Source organism: Pocillopora verrucosa, chromosome 3 (genome assembly GCF_036669915.1).
Source record: "Pocillopora verrucosa isolate sample1 chromosome 3, ASM3666991v2, whole genome shotgun sequence".
In the NCBI taxonomy this organism is placed as follows: domain Eukaryota; kingdom Metazoa; phylum Cnidaria; class Anthozoa; order Scleractinia; family Pocilloporidae; genus Pocillopora; species Pocillopora verrucosa.
In genome coordinates, this window is record NC_089314.1 from 7,854,851 (window position 1) to 7,868,826 (window position 13,976).

Below are 13,976 nucleotides of genomic sequence, written 5' to 3' on the forward strand. Positions count from 1 at the left end.
CTCAAGTTTCAAAACGATTTCTAGATACAGCTGATGCAACTCGTGAGAGGTACGGAGGTCACATCATGACGTAAATTCTTTTTGCCTAAACTGCCAGGTAAGTAAAAGTTCACTTTTCTATAGATTATTGTTGAAGTGGTTGCTTCCTTAAATTTTAACACATTCATTCAACGTATGAACTAGGTTTACTCACATCATAATTACAACTGTGAATTAGCTTCTGCCAACAAACAAAGCTTCCGACGATATTTCGAAAATTAACTTAAATGAATTTGGACTGATTCTTAAAGTACAAAATACTCTTGCGCCTAATTTTGAATTCAGAGGAAACTAGTTTGATTTCAGATACACTAAATAAAACGAGAACCATAATTACCAAAAGCAACGAATTCAAAAGCTGCTAGTCGCTATTCAAAATCATTTCAAATCGACTTTCTATTGTCTTTTTTCACTCTATTTCCGTGCAGAGGTTTTCATGAAATGGTCAGAAAATTTTCTCTTATGAAGGAAAATATCTAATAATCAATCAGTTTCTTTCACCAAAGCTGCTTTATTGCAAAAATACCTGACAGCAAGGACTTGAGAGATTAAACTTTATGAATGAGTAGCTTTTAAGAACTGATGCTCATAGGATATTTAAAGAATGAGAAACGAAAGTTCTCTTTTGAGAATTGTATGATGAAATTTTTGTTGCTATTATGGAATGCGAGACCCATTCTGTACTTGATTTGCAAAAATATTCATGATTTCTAATTGTAGTCGCACATCCTGTTGTTAATATTTATACATTAAAGACTACCAACGCTGATTTATACTCTACTAGACTTTGACAACGAGACCAACCCTTTTCCGTTATCTAAGATGGTGGTTTTAGCTGAAAAAGCCTCATGATTTTGCAATTTTTATCCCAGAATTGGCGAAGGGTTCGCTAACATCAATTTGAGTCTACATAGAAGTCAACGGAATTATTTAAACTGTGAGGCCGCGATAGATTGTGATGAAATGGAAATTACTTTTCGGTTTCCTCACTCTCAAGGGTATTTTTGTTGATGACATTTGATAGACTCAAAGAAAAAAGAGCAAAAATTTCATGGAGGCAAAGCTTTGCCGAAAAAAATTTGAAGGGAATGATACAACTGATAGATCAAGTTAGACTTGAAGACAGATACTAAAAAAAGAAAAAATTAAAATTGCCGCAAATATCTTATTTGTAAGGGCAGCTTACTCATTGCACTGATTTGGATTCGATAGGTAATTTAGGAAAAGCATTTCTTCAAAAGTTCGAATATTTGCGGGTATGAACATAGCTGTAAATCAAAATCCATTTACCACCAAAGTAACAATTTCATTGTTTCAGTGACTTAGTACAGTTTATTAAAAATTCAAAACAAAATATTTACAATCAAGGCAGTAATATCTACTAGGCCAAGATATAAGTTTGGAATATGAAAGTTTATTCTGATTTCAGTGAAGGGTTGGTTATTCAGACATCTGGCACAGCCCTATACAATTATAAAAAGCATGGAATCCTATAAATGTACCGAGATATTGAGGATACGTGAACACCATGTTTTCAACAGTCTATACAGCTATTGTGCGAGTCTTATTAAACGAAGCAATGGACAACAACATACAGTCAAGATACCAACCGACCAGAAAAGAGCTCCTATGATAAACAGCTTATCTATTAAATCGGAAATAAATCCTGGTGTCACACCTGGAAGGGTAAAATACCGATATTTTAAAATCGTCATAGCTGGGGTCATAATGATGCAGGCGTACAAAAATCCTGCAAACAAGGATGTCGTCGCGCGAATTATGAAGACATCGCATTGCTCCGCTCGGCTCCATCGGAAAAACGATGAAATAGCTTTCCATAGGGTTGTCAAGCATATCGCTACGATGAGAAGAAACAAAGCATTGGAGCTTGGGCCTAGAAGCGTTTCCAGGTAATCCTCAGTTGTGCACAATGGGTCTAAGGAGCATCGCCAGCAAATGAGGCCATTTGTGCCTCTCCTCAGCAGATAGAGCTCAATGGCGATTGTTGAGCAAGGAATGTCTTGCACAAAGTTTGCAGCTAGTGTAAAACCTATTTTTCCCTTAACCAATATATCCCAGTTTTCTTGGAGAAAGTCGGCTTCCATTAGTGAAAATATAAGAGTTGCAACCCACAGCAAGAAGTGGAGACAGAAGATGATCGTGGCTAAGACTGTAAAGCCAAAGTAAATATCCAGGGTTTGCCCAAATTGTTCAAATAACTCAATTGTTTTCTTTTGATTGAACGTGGAGCTTGAACAAAATCCGAGGGGACTGCGTGTGAGGTTTAGCCCTCCTCTTGCCTTAGTTGTATTGGAGCCGTAGAGAGACGTACTCAGGTCTTCGTATGAGGCCAAAGAGTTTGAGGATTCAAAATATACGCCATAGTTACAATACACATCAAATCCTTGCAAAATTAGGAAAATAATAAATTCTACCAAAAGCCCATAGTTGAATCCACCTGGTACGGGATTTTGATCTTTTTTTGCAGCTTTTCTAGCCATTATAAATCAAATGACTACTCTGTTACCTGATTTGCTTCTATCAGTTCCAAAATCGCACTATTGTGCTTCTTCTTTATGAATTTAAGATTTAACCACATCTCCAAAAATGGCAGGGCTTCGTTTTATTTGCATTAACTATTAATAGCTGAAAGCTCCCGTGCTATTGGCTGCAGTTCATTGTTTTGTATCTGAGGATTTACAAATTTAGTTCAACTGCTTTCAACATAAGGACAAGTCTCATTGTCCTTAATATGTACCAACGCAATCATTCAGCGACAGCCACTATAATCCGTGTTTGCCGAGCCAATGAAGTCATTTATGAAGTCATATAAAGCTGTCATCTCGCCAAGCAGACAGATATTAGGATATTTGTAATCACCAAGGACCTTGTAAGATGACGTTTTTTTTAAATAACTTTATTCTTAACAGTAATTCAATCCACATACATCACCTCCATTTGGCTAACTTAAAATTATTGGACAGGATTAGACTGTTCTATAAAACTTACCAGAACAAAACGAAATCTTCGACTACATCTTCCAAATACGTCTCGGTATTCAAGTGATTAAAACCCAATTACATGAACACCTTAAACAAGAGAGGAAGCCTACGCATGTAACATAATCAAATGGGTAGATATATTTATGTTCATTTGAAAGGAAATTCTAGGAAGTATTTTGGTTACTGTGGCACGCTTTATATTTCTAGAATGTCACTCTATAGCCTATCACACAATGTATTGATCTACAGTGATGCTGGTACCTGTAAAAAGGACAGGTGTTTTTTCTTTACAATAGCTTCACAATAAAAGCCTTATCCCTCTTGGGATAAGCTTGATAACTAAACAAAATGAAACGACTCACTGCCACCAGGAAACTTATTCAAATATATCGTTTAATTTGTAACTGATTTTATTGTTCATATGAAAGACGTGTTTCATTGACACCTTTCCATCATTCCCAATGTAAATTCAAAATTGTCATTGCTTGGTCAAATTGGCGGTTCTTTATTTACATAAGGTTTCGGCTTATAGCCAGCAACGTGGTGTAAACAAAATCAGACTCAGTTGTGTATTGACACTCCTGTGTTCCTCCTTAAGTTCAACATAAACCAACGATGTAAACCTGTTGGCGTCAAATTTTTCATTATTAGGTGACATCTTCATCTCGTATTTTATTCTCTTCACCTAATTTAATTTATGTTTATAATCTAAGAGGTGGAACATATTAGAATAAGGTTCAAAATGGTGGTACCTTTCGATCCAATGGTATGGTTTTAACTCTCCGTTATTGTACATATTTCTCTGCCCGAGTCTTCTTCGGAATTTTTTTTTTTCAATCAAGTTTATTTATGAAATGAAAACGAGTCCTATTAATCCAAAAATCGGTTCTAGTTATCCTACCGAAGCGAGACGCTATTGTAAAGACCACTTACGCTCAGAGTTGGGGTGAATTATTTATCTATCTCAGTTTGATAGTCTATATAATTTCTTGTCATTTCAGACGAGCTAATCATAAAGACTAACTTGGCATGGCTGATGAAGATGAAAGTGCCGAAAACTTCGAAAGTCCACAAGGGGCTGAAGAATTAGTTAGAAATCTTCTTGAACAGGTGAAGACCATCGGAGAAAAGGTAAAGAAAAAGAAAGAACACCTGGAGGAGGTTTCAGAAAAGTATCACAATGAAGCGAGGCATCTTCAGGGAATTCTTTCAAAACTATATGAGTTGAGGGGATCGTTCAGTGAAGGAGAGAGAATTCAAGCTGAGTTTGAAGAATTTTGTGAATCGCTTACCTTGAGATCCCAAGACCTTACCGTGAAGCTGGAGAAGTTGGATGCCATCCTAGACGATGTCCGCGTTGAGGAAGAAAAAATACCTAAGTTCAGTGAGCAGGCTCTCAACATAGACACCGCGTCGCTGTCTATCGGAGAAGGTCGCAAAGAGTTTTAGACTTGAAACAAGATGTTGACGATTGGTTTGACACTGTTCGCCTTAAGTTTAAGGAGGGAAAGAAGAGAAAATTGAGCCTGTATACCAAAGGAAATGTCGAGGACCTTTCTCACTCGTTACATGCTTGGAGGAAAGCTTCTGAGGTTGCTAGAGAATATGGTCGCAAGCTGACGATCCTGAAGTCTAACGAACAAGACCTGACGGAGGAAATGCATAGGATGAGAGGTGAAATAGAGGGGCTAAAGAATCACAATAAAACATTAGATGACGAGATTTCACTTTTGCGTGGAAAATTGTTGGAGGCGGAACAGACAATTCTTGAAAATCAAACTCTGCATGAGGACATTACTGAAGACTTGAGAGAGAAACTGAAAGAACTTCGCGAGGAGTTAAGCTGTGAAAAAACGCACTACTTTTGGAAAGGAAATGGAAGCAGACGAGCTCAGAGGAAAACTGTATGAACTGCAATCAGTAGACGACCTCAGCCAGAAGAAGATTGAAATGCTTCAGGATCGTACAAAGCTATTAGAGGAAGATATTGAATCCCTTAGGGAGCGGTTACTAGCAGGAGAAAAAGATAAAGAAGATGCAGAATCACTTCTATTTGAACTACAAAGGGAACTAGAGGTCCTTAATGATGCCAATGATGAGGAAGATGTAGGGGACAACAAGACCAACGACTACAGTCGTGTAAACAAATTGGTGCAGACACTGAAGAAAAATTAGAAGAAAATCAAGGATATATCGAAAATTTAGAAAGTGAAATCAAAGGGGAGAAGAATCGTAACCACGAAAATGCAGACGAAATTGAGAAGCTGTTGCAAAGAATTGAAGTCGAGGAGAAAGGGAAGGAGGAGCAGGGAAAACTGATTGATACAATACGTAACTTACTGGACGAAAATGAAAAACTGGCCGCAGATCTAGAATCCCAAAATAAAGCTTTGAATGAAGACATCAGTGAAGAAAGATCAAGAGTAATGGAACTACGAGGGAGAGTAGGGGAGCTCCAGGAAGCCATCAGTGACGAGAAGAAGGCCAACTTTGATATGGAAATGGAAGTTTCTAGACTTAAACATAAAGTAGAGGATGAGGAAACTAAAAGTGAGCTTGGCCTTAGGCGGATAGAGCTTCTACAAGAAGAAATCGCAACCTTACTGAATACCATTAAAGAAAAAGTGGAAATAATCGAAGAACTTCGCTCTCAATTAAGTGATTACGAAGAAATTAAAGGAAAACTAAAAGCTGAGAGACAAAGAAACGAAAGCAATGAGCAAAGTATCGTGGAACTTCAGAACAGAATGGTTCAAAACGAAGATGCATTACAACAAAAGGAGACCGAGATAAGAAATATCAGAGAAGAACTAAAAGACACTAAAGAAAAACTAGAGGGCGTGGAGAAAGAATTAGAGTGGATTAAAGAAAACAATAACTTGTTGTCAGGGATTCTTCAAGAAAAGACAGAACTTTGCTGGAAAAGGAGGAAAGGCTGAAGCAAGCTTTGGTTAATCTCGACTCGGAGCGCACAGTTCAGAATGAATATTCATTAAAATGTAATATGCTTGAAAAGAAGATATATCTAACAGAATCGGAGAACAGCGAAATTACAAAAGTGGCTGAACTGGCCGAGAATGAATTGCAAAAGGAAAGAGAAAAATGTGTTCACAAAGAAAACGAAATTTCGAAACTCAAGGAAGAAATTGAGGAGGAACGAAGGAAAACTTGGAAAGTAATCGCGTTATCCAAGAACTCGAGGAACAACTTTCAGAAGCCGATGCTTTAAATCAGTATAACCAAGGTATTAAATCAAGCTCCATCGAAAACATTATGGAAGCGGAGAAGCAAAACGAGCAGCTTCTCAACATCATCGAAGAACTGAAAGAAAATGTCAATGAGAAAGAACTTGGTATCGAAGAACTTGTCTCGAGCTACGCTGTTGAGGAGCAGAGGCTTAGGGATGAATTATCACAATTAAAAGGTCAATTAGGGCTGTCAAAAATGGATAATCAGACAAAATCTGAGATTATAAGGTATCTCAAGGATGAAATTGAACGAATGCGCAATGTGATGAGGATCAAAGCATCCATACTCGGGACTGATGAAGAAGGGGTCCAACAAAAGGAGAGAGTGGCCAAGCATGTTGAACAGCTTGAACAAGGGCTTGGCTTGAACCGTGACCGCTTTGAAGGGCGTGAAGATTTCGACTTTGATGAGGAGCTAGAAGAACGAGAAGCTGAAGTACAAGAACTTTTGGAGATTCTAGAAGGTGAAAAGGAGAAAAATATCATGTACGAGGAAATGATACAACAACTAGAGGAAATGGTGAAGTTGCAAGACGAAATAACAGATGCTGATGAATCAGACGGTGTAGGAACAGAGAGGGCAAATGAGACCAGGAAAGAATTTTATGCTAAAAAAGAAGAGTACAAGCGTCAGAAACAGGAAAACCTCCGAAGTGAACTCTCTAATTAGAGGAGATTGTAGAGACCTTCGCGGCAGACTAAGAGCAGAGCAGAGACATGTAAAAGACCGGGATAATCTCATCAAGACGTTAAATCAAGCCAGCAACAGAGATCTCGCCAGAAACGAAGAGCTTTCGGCACAGCTACAAGCCATGAAAGATAAGGCCAAGCAGCAGCTTGAACACTCTGAGGAGATGGCAAAAAGGTAGAGGACGGTCAAAAACTGATCAGGGACCTAGAAATGCAAGTAGAAAAGGAGAGACTGCGCGCCTTGACCATTGAAGAACTGCTATCATCTGAGAAAGGCCAATCAAAGGAAAAGAAAGAAGCCACAAAGGATCTCAAACGTAGGGTCGAGGAATATCAGAAAACTGTCAACGACATTAAAGGAAAGGTAGATAAGATCAATCGGCATTTACACTGCATGTCTCCTGGCTCTCACGAGTCTCACCGCATGGGCTCTTCTGATGTTTCAGTCAAAAGAATCAACGAGCGACTTGCCTCTCATAGCTCTTTCATAAGGGAGCTCAAGGCTAGCATGAGTGCCGTGGAGGAAACCAGCAAGAGCATACGAGCCGAATTGCGAACTCAGACGGACAGAACAAAGAAGCAAGAGAAGAATATTGATGATCTATTGGGAAAATCTGCAGAGTACGATAACCTTGTAGAAGACATGAAACGAGAGCTCGGGGAAATTAGGAAGAGGTACCAGGAGTTGAGTGGCGAGCTTGGACCGGACGAAGACGGTGATTCAGCAAGTGGCAGGCCAGAAAGTCCTACTAAACTTGTTCGACTCATGCCTGAGCATGAGTTAAGCAAGCAGTTATCACACTTTGAAGAGCTTTTAGAAACTATATTTTCAGAAGAAGCTCAAAGGATCGAAGAATTGCAATCAAAGTTGGATGAAGTATTCAAGAAGAACATTGAGTTTTCAGTAGTCATGAGAGAGATAAGAGACAACTTGGAAGAGGAAAAGGTGAAACGAGGACCATGGGAAGTTGAAAGAGATGAACTGAAAGCGGCAGTGGCGAAGAGCGAGGTAAAGATTGATCATTTAGTTATCAGTCTTCAACAAGAGGAAATGGCAAAACAAAGGCTTCATGATCAAATTCAGCAACTAGAGGAGGAAGTTAAGGAGAAAGAGAAGAGGATTACAACAGTGCAAGTGGAAATTCGCGAAACTGAAGGGGACAATTCAGAGGCTAGAAAAAGAGCTGGCAGAAGAGAAAGAGAGAAATTTTGACTTACAAGAGCGAGTAATGAAGGAAATGGAAGACAGTCTTCAAGAAAGCAAGACAAAGCTGGACGAAATTCGCGTGCAAGCTGAGCAAGAGATGCGAAAGACGGCTGATCAATCTGCAGCGGAGAAATCAGAAAAAGAAGTGCGAATAAAAGAACTGGAAAAGATATGTTAAAGCAAGGTGATGTCTTAGACGAGCTGAGATCGTTTTTAGAAAAGGAACAAAATCAAGTGTTTGAATTGAACGAGCGCCTAGAAATAGAGCGAAACCACTCGGCAATGAAAGAAAATATGATGGAAAACCTCAAAGAAAAACTAAGGAGGGAGTCCGAGCGAAGTGAGGAGCTACGTAAGCTTATCGAAGAGGCGGAAGATAGAACACTTAGACTCAGTGAAGCTCTGACTCAAGAACAAGTTCGCGGAGTTGAACGAGAGGAGGCCATGAAACATTTGCGTGACCGAATAAATGAAGAACAGCATAAGTTAAGCGAGTCCAAGGATGCTTTGGAAGAAGAACTGCAGCTAACGAAACAGTTACGAGAAAAATTGTCTTTTGAGCAGCTTTTGAAGTCGGAATTCGAAAGAGAACTTGACAAAGTAAAATCAAAACTTTCCGAGGAGCGGAAAACTAAGGAAAATCTTCAGGAACTGTTGTGTAGGGACAAGAATCTGGTGTATGAATCGGAAAATAAATTAAGAGAGCAATTAGACGACGCAAAAGAGAAAGAAAAACTAATACATGAACTTAAATCCGATTTAGAAACAGAACGAAAGTGTTACAAAATTCTGTCGGAAAGATTGCAATGCGAGCAGAATCGAATTGTGGAGTTGGAGGAAAAACTTAAAGAGACAGAATCAGTGATAAGTTCTGATAGAGAAATGATAGACTGTTTGCGAGATGACAGCTTAAAAGGGGATGAAAAACTCTTCGAGATTTTGGAAAAGTTAGAACGAACAGAGAAACTAAACAGAGAGAAGGAAGAAGAGATTAGTAGTCTAGTCACCGACTTAGCAGCAGAGAGAAAACGAACAGAGGTCTTATGGAAAATTTAGAAAGTGAAAGGTTTACAAAAGCCAAAATGGAGGAGAGAATTAAGGAACTAGAAGAAACAAATGGGAAGGATGAACTCCTCTTCCAGGAACTTCGAAACAAAGTTGATGTCGAGGTGGTGAAGAATCGTGAAATTGCAGAAAAACACGACCAAGAAAAAATGACAAATCAGATGTTTCGGGATAAGGTGCATGAATGGAGTCTCAAGTGGCACAAGACAGTGAAATTTTCGAAGAGCTCAACAGAACTATGAGATAGAACGAGAGCAAAGTCGAAAGCTCGATGAATTGCTTCACCAGGAGAGAAATGAGACTGTCCGACGCGACAACGTTTGACTGAGTTGGGGGACAACTCTTTAATGAGCGCATAACTAAAGAGGAACTGCAGGGTCAGCTTAGAATCAGAAAAGCGGAATAACAGCGATTTACATGACTTGCTAAGGACCAGTCGTGAGGACGAGTTCAGCAGAAGGGAAGTAGAAAGAAAACTCGCCGAGGAGATGAAATATGAAGTAGAGGAGAAAATCGCAATTCAAGCAAAGAAAGCTGAAGAACTTGAATCCATGCTTGAAGCAGAAAAATTAAACGTTATGGAGAGAGACGCTTCAAGGCAAGAATTGCAGAGATCCGTTGAACAAAGAGATTTCTGGCTATCACAGCTAGCAGATGAACTCACCAAAGATATGGAAGAAAGTCAAAGTTCTACTGACGAAGAGAAGGAACTGCGTACGCAAGACTTGAAATCAGGTGCTGGACCTTCCGTATGGGCTCAGGAAAGTGTATTAAATCCAGTGGAGAGCAGTCCCTATGACAACCTTTTCGGGAAAATATGGGCAGGAAGAGATACGAAAAGAAACGTCAAGCTCAAGTCAAAGAACGCAAAAGAAGACTTAAAGAGAAAGAGATGCTGTTAGAGGAAGCTAACAGAAAATTTGATGATGAAAGAAATTGAACGAAGAAAAGGTCGCTGAGCTGCGAGCTACCAAAGATAGAATGAAGCTCTTCGAGAGCGAAAACCACACAAACAAAAGAGATTCTGAGAAGCTTCGAGATGAGCTGGAAAACGAACAAATCCGAAGCCAATCTTTTGAAGTTTTATTAGCTGAGCAACAAAAATCAAATCGGGATCAAAACGAGCTGGTTCAATCACTGGAAGGCAGGGTGAACGAGGGATATAAGCGATTGCCTGTAGCTACACAACAATACGAAGAACAGTTGAGAGAGAAATCGAACACGGCAAGAGGAAATTATCAAACTACGAGACTTGTGCGAAGTGCAAGAAGATAAGATTGAAGAGTTAGATAAGGAGCTTAGGACCTTAAAGACCCTTCACCAAGAAAAAGATTACTTTACAAGAGAGACCTTTGATCAGGTGAAAGATTTAAGAAAACAGCTGGATGGAGAATTGAGTAACATTGAAGACCAAAGGAAAGTACAAGAGATGAGAGGAGTTGACACCACTGACGCAATTCCCTGTCATGGTGAAGGATATAAGGCCCTTAGCAGTTTAAGAGAAGAGGTGGAAAACGTAAAGAAAGTCATTAACTACAAATTAAATGAGTTATCTGCTCTTCGCCAACAAGTGGCTGGAAGAGGAGAAATTACAAGTGATCATCTTTCTCACAAGAAGATACGAGAAAGAGCGGAAAAAGCAGAAAGCCAACTAAAGAAGCTTCAGTCGTCGTATCATCTTCTTTTAACTGACGCTGAAATGAAAAAGTTTTTGGTGGAAGATGCTCAGACCGAGGCGAAAAATCTAAGAAGGGCGTTGAATGAGAAAAACATTTGCATTAAGGAGCTGAAGGACAAAAGTGAAGTCTTTCCTTCCTCCAGGAAAAAAAACAATGATAGTAAAGGATGGGACAATGAAGTTCAGAAATTAAAATTATGCTTTGTCACAAGCAAGACAAACTAATCCAAGACATGACAAAGGAATATAAATCCAAACTGATTTCAAAAAAAGAAGCTTTGGTGTTAAGGGAGGTTACAATACTGTCTCTTCAGATAATGAAGTTATATATCAAGGATTGAAGGCAGAGAAAGAAAGAGAGGATGACAGTTAAAACAACGCCAGAGAAAGCTCAGAAAGAGCAAGGAGGATATTAGTGCTGCGATTGAAATGATTGAGCTGACCTTCAACAACAAAATCGGATTGCCTTCAGGCAGGGGAAGAAATTACTGGTCATCAGCAGATGGCCCAGACCCACCTCAAAGAAAATGACCAAAACCGCCAAATTGCCGAAATGAAAAATTGACAAGAGCTATCTTAATAAGGCGTAGTAGCCTGCGTGGCGTTTTGTCTCTGACAAATTGACGAGAAAGAAAAGAAGCTTAAACGACTTAGGATGGTTACTGAAATCCCATCCCCCCCCCCGAAGGACCTATACCGGAAAGGAAATACTGAAAATCAAAGAGAAATGAGACAAGTTTCAAGGGCGAACCTAAACTCAGATTGCAGAGGGAGAGTCTCAAGAAATGAATCCTCACACTAGAGAAAACCAGCCTTGAACAGTCATTGCCTCTGACCTGATTTGGTGGGAACGACACAGAAAGCTGCCCTCACCGTAGACAAATGAAATCAGCCCAGGGTCAGCCCTCTGTGGAAGACGACGAAACAGTCGTTGTTTTGAAACAGACGCTGTCCTTCACAGAAGTAATTAAAATTTTAGCAAGAAAAGATTGTTTGTCTTATTACTTGTTGTTACCCTCATTGGATGCCGTAGTATTTGCCAGCTACTTTGTAAAAGTATCAAATACCCTGATGGCTGGTTGTTTTGACCACTGTTTTGATTCTGCTGTTTATTTCTCGGTTTAAGAGGACAGTGCTTAATATCTCTGACGTAAGTTTAAAGAATCAGCTTTTCGCGATGGATGCAACAAAAGAAAGAGCTTCTGAGAAAAAATCGAGGAAAAATGAAACTACGTCAGGGAAGGTGACACAGCCTTAATTGCAGACCTTAAGGAGACAAACTGAAGAAGAAATTGCTGACAAAGAAGCCGAAGCGGGTAGAAAAGTGAAGAAAAAAAAGATCATGGCGACCCAAGGAGGAAACTGTCTAATAAGCTGAGGAAATTAGAAGCAGAAGATTGAATCCAGAATGAAAATGGAGATCGATCGAAAAACAAAACTTTCCGAGGCACCTTTTTTTTTTTTTTTTCTTGAAAAACAATGGAAGAGGGGCTACTGAGGCTGGAGATACAAAATGTTGAAGAGGGGAGATTGATCATATGAAAACGAATCTGCTGACGGTGAAAAAGAAATGGATGATAAGAAAAAGCCAAAAATTCAGAGCGTTGAGAAGCTCGAAATTCTACTTCTGAAGAGGCGAGAGGAAGATGGAATTAAAACTTTAACTTGCGCTATCTACTGTTCTTCCTACAGTTGCATTGCAGTTTCTGTGTTACTGAGGTCAGCTGGGCGGTTATCATTTCTTAGCGCCGTATATGATATTCTTCGTTTTGATAAAAACTGTCGCCGCGAATGCGGTGGTACTCCAAACGGAGGGTGTCACCAAGTATTAAGCAACGAAAGACAAAACTTTGCCAGAGCAAACGAACGAAAGAAATGAGATGTATGACCGAAGCTCTTAGATAGACAGTTTGAAGTTGTGAAGTCCCAGAAGTCAGCAATTGACATGCTCATGAAAGAGATTAGAAAAAGAAAAGCAATGAGAGGAAGGAAATCCAAAAATCGCACTTACTCTGGACGAAGCGTATTGGCAAGCTGCAAGAGATGGAAGGAAATTGCATAAACATCATTTCAAAACAAGCTCCTAAAGCAAAAAAGAAGTCACCGAGCTTGAGGCTGCCCCCCCCCCCGTAAAGGTCGACAAAAGCCGAGAAGAAGGCTTTAGCGAGAGCAAAATTCTACAACACTATGATAACAACGGGAAAGAGACAATGCCGACGATGAAGAAGAAGACGAAATGACGGATGACTTGTGCCAGTTGCGCACAAGAGTTAGCTGATTCCGCCGAAGATCAAATAGGAAGAGCAAAAGCAAAAGACCGAGCTTGGAAAAAAGAAAAGCCACAGCGCCCTAAAAAGAGAGACACGCTTTAATGGAAGTCAAAGCCGCTTTTTGCTGTCAACTGTGCAACAGGAGCCATTCCCTAGCTCTTCACTCGTACTTAATTACAGCGCTGGTAGCCATTCAAGCGTGCATTCTATGCTCTGCAATGGAAGGAGGGTTCGGTGGATCAGCTCAAGGAGAAGCTAAGGCGAGAGATACTCGAAAGCGATACTTTACAACTGGAAATAGAAAAGATGAAGACATTGCTCGAGAAAGAGAAGACCTATAAGGTGTTCTGACGATGTACGCGCTTGAAATCAAAGAGAGAAAAGAACGCCCGGAAACACGTGAAAAATCAGTTGAGAACACTGGTCATTCTCAGGTGTGACGAAAAAGGAATTTCCGTTACAATGCAATACTTTTTGACTGAGTTGATAAAGAAGAGAGTAAAATACTCAACTAGAAATAGAAGGTTTTTTATTATTTTAGAGAAATTTTCAGAGGCTAGACCTATGGGAAATATATGGCAGGCAGTACGGATAATTGGTACTTTAGATTCGGAGTGAAAATGGTCATGACCGAGACATATAAAGTAAAATACTGGGATTTTAGGAAAAATAGTAACTAACGGTATGACATTTGAAACTGAGATCAAACAAAAAGGACCGAGAAAGGAAAGCGGGAACAAGAGGGCAGCACAAAGCGAAAAGCCCGGAGGTTTCTAT

General features: G+C 39.6%; 1 pseudogene; it reads left to right on the forward strand.

Moving 5' to 3' along the window:
- On the forward strand, positions 1-13,639 carry LOC131774082 (trichohyalin-like; annotated as a pseudogene).
- The last annotated feature ends 337 nt before the right edge of the window (positions 13,640-13,976 follow it).